The sequence below is a fragment of the Stigmatopora argus genome, chromosome 12 (genome assembly GCF_051989625.1).
Source record: "Stigmatopora argus isolate UIUO_Sarg chromosome 12, RoL_Sarg_1.0, whole genome shotgun sequence".
NCBI lineage: Eukaryota > Metazoa > Chordata > Actinopteri > Syngnathiformes > Syngnathidae > Stigmatopora > Stigmatopora argus.
Genome location: NC_135398.1, coordinates 99187 through 102539, shown reverse-complemented (window position 1 = coordinate 102539; position 3353 = coordinate 99187).

Genomic DNA, 3353 nt, shown 5'->3' with positions numbered 1-3353 from the left:
GTTAGGGTTAGGGTTAGGGTTAGGGTTAGGGTTAGGGTTAGGGTTAGGGTTAGGGTTAGGGTTAGGGTTAGGGTTAGGGTTAGGGTTAGGGTTAGGGTTAGGGTTAGGGTTAGGGTTAGGGTTAGGGTTAGGGTTAGGGTTAGGGTTAGGGTTAGGGTTAGGGTTAGGGTTAGGGTTAGGGTTAGGGTTAGGGTTAGGGTTAGGGTTAGGGTTAGGGTTAGGGTTAGGGTTAGGGTTAGGGTTAGGGTTAGGGTTAGGGTTAGGGTTAGGGTTAGGGTTAGGGTTAGGGTTAGGGTTAGGGTTAGGGTTAGGGTTAGGGTTAGGGTTAGGGTTAGGGTTAGGGTTAGGGTTAGGGTTAGGGTTAGGGTTAGGGTTAGGGTTAGGGTTAGGGTTAGGGTTAGGGTTAGGGTTAGGGTTAGGGTTAGGGTTAGGGTTAGGGTTAGGGTTAGGGTTAGGGTTAGGGTTAGGGTTAGGGTTAGGGTTAGGGTTAGGGTTAGGGTTAGGGTTAGGGTTAGGGTTAGGGTTAGGGTTAGGGTTAGGGTTAGGGTTAGGGTTAGGGTTAGGGTTAGGGTTAGGGTTAGGGTTAGGGTTAGGGTTAGGGTTAGGGTTAGGGTTAGGGTTAGGGTTAGGGTTAGGGTTAGGGTTAGGGTTAGGGTTAGGGTTAGGGTTAGGGTTAGGGTTAGGGTTAGGGTTAGGGTTAGGGTTAGGGTTAGGGTTAGGGTTAGGGTTAGGGTTAGGGTTAGGGTTAGGGTTAGGGTTAGGGTTAGGGTTAGGGTTAGGGTTAGGGTTAGGGTTAGGGTTAGGGTTAGGGTTAGGGTTAGGGTTAGGGTTAGGGTTAGGGTTAGGGTTAGGGTTAGGGTTAGGGTTAGGGTTAGGGTTAGGGTTAGGGTTAGGGTTAGGGTTAGGGTTAGGGTTAGGGTTAGGGTTAGGGTTAGGGTTAGGGTTAGGGTTAGGGTTAGGGTTAGGGTTAGGGTTAGGGTTAGGGTTAGGGTTAGGGTTAGGGTTAGGGTTAGGGTTAGGGTTAGGGTTAGGGTTAGGGTTAGGGTTAGGGTTAGGGTTAGGGTTAGGGTTAGGGTTAGGGTTAGGGTTAGGGTTAGGGTTAGGGTTAGGGTTAGGGTTAGGGTTAGGGTTAGGGTTAGGGTTAGGGTTAGGGTTAGGGTTAGGGTTAGGGTTAGGGTTAGGGTTAGGGTTAGGGTTAGGGTTAGGGTTAGGGTTAGGGTTAGGGTTAGGGTTAGGGTTAGGGTTAGGGTTAGGGTTAGGGTTAGGGTTAGGGTTAGGGTTAGGGTTAGGGTTAGGGTTAGGGTTAGGGTTAGGGTTAGGGTTAGGGTTAGGGTTAGGGTTAGGGTTAGGGTTAGGGTTAGGGTTAGGGTTAGGGTTAGGGTTAGGGTTAGGGTTAGGGTTAGGGTTAGGGTTAGGGTTAGGGTTAGGGTTAGGGTTAGGGTTAGGGTTAGGGTTAGGGTTAGGGTTAGGGTTAGGGTTAGGGTTAGGGTTAGGGTTAGGGTTAGGGTTAGGGTTAGGGTTAGGGTTAGGGTTAGGGTTAGGGTTAGGGTTAGGGTTAGGGTTAGGGTTAGGGTTAGGGTTAGGGTTAGGGTTAGGGTTAGGGTTAGGGTTAGGGTTAGGGTTAGGGTTAGGGTTAGGGTTAGGGTTAGGGTTAGGGTTAGGGTTAGGGTTAGGGTTAGGGTTAGGGTTAGGGTTAGGGTTAGGGTTAGGGTTAGGGTTAGGGTTAGGGTTAGGGTTAGGGTTAGGGTTAGGGTTAGGGTTAGGGTTAGGGTTAGGGTTAGGGTTAGGGTTAGGGTTAGGGTTAGGGTTAGGGTTAGGGTTAGGGTTAGGGTTAGGGTTAGGGTTAGGGTTAGGGTTAGGGTTAGGGTTAGGGTTAGGGTTAGGGTTAGGGTTAGGGTTAGGGTTAGGGTTAGGGTTAGGGTTAGGGTTAGGGTTAGGGTTAGGGTTAGGGTTAGGGTTAGGGTTAGGGTTAGGGTTAGGGTTAGGGTTAGGGTTAGGGTTAGGGTTAGGGTTAGGGTTAGGGTTAGGGTTAGGGTTAGGGTTAGGGTTAGGGTTAGGGTTAGGGTTAGGGTTAGGGTTAGGGTTAGGGTTAGGGTTAGGGTTAGGGTTAGGGTTAGGGTTAGGGTTAGGGTTAGGGTTAGGGTTAGGGTTAGGGTTAGGGTTAGGGTTAGGGTTAGGGTTAGGGTTAGGGTTAGGGTTAGGGTTAGGGTTAGGGTTAGGGTTAGGGTTAGGGTTAGGGTTAGGGTTAGGGTTAGGGTTAGGGTTAGGGTTAGGGTTAGGGTTAGGGTTAGGGTTAGGGTTAGGGTTAGGGTTAGGGTTAGGGTTAGGGTTAGGGTTAGGGTTAGGGTTAGGGTTAGGGTTAGGGTTAGGGTTAGGGTTAGGGTTAGGGTTAGGGTTAGGGTTAGGGTTAGGGTTAGGGTTAGGGTTAGGGTTAGGGTTAGGGTTAGGGTTAGGGTTAGGGTTAGGGTTAGGGTTAGGGTTAGGGTTAGGGTTAGGGTTAGGGTTAGGGTTAGGGTTAGGGTTAGGGTTAGGGTTAGGGTTAGGGTTAGGGTTAGGGTTAGGGTTAGGGTTAGGGTTAGGGTTAGGGTTAGGGTTAGGGTTAGGGTTAGGGTTAGGGTTAGGGTTAGGGTTAGGGTTAGGGTTAGGGTTAGGGTTAGGGTTAGGGTTAGGGTTAGGGTTAGGGTTAGGGTTAGGGTTAGGGTTAGGGTTAGGGTTAGGGTTAGGGTTAGGGTTAGGGTTAGGGTTAGGGTTAGGGTTAGGGTTAGGGTTAGGGTTAGGGTTAGGGTTAGGGTTAGGGTTAGGGTTAGGGTTAGGGTTAGGGTTAGGGTTAGGGTTAGGGTTAGGGTTAGGGTTAGGGTTAGGGTTAGGGTTAGGGTTAGGGTTAGGGTTAGGGTTAGGGTTAGGGTTAGGGTTAGGGTTAGGGTTAGGGTTAGGGTTAGGGTTAGGGTTAGGGTTAGGGTTAGGGTTAGGGTTAGGGTTAGGGTTAGGGTTAGGGTTAGGGTTAGGGTTAGGGTTAGGGTTAGGGTTAGGGTTAGGGTTAGGGTTAGGGTTAGGGTTAGGGTTAGGGTTAGGGTTAGGGTTAGGGTTAGGGTTAGGGTTAGGGTTAGGGTTAGGGTTAGGGTTAGGGTTAGGGTTAGGGTTAGGGTTAGGGTTAGGGTTAGGGTTAGGGTTAGGGTTAGGGTTAGGGTTAGGGTTAGGGTTAGGGTTAGGGTTAGGGTTAGGGTTAGGGTTAGGGTTAGGGTTAGGGTTAGGGTTAGGGTTAGGGTTAGGGTTAGGGTTAGGGTTAGGGTTAGGGTTAGGGTTAGGGTTAGGGTTAGGGTTAGGGTTAGGGTTAGGGTTAGGGTTAGGGTTAG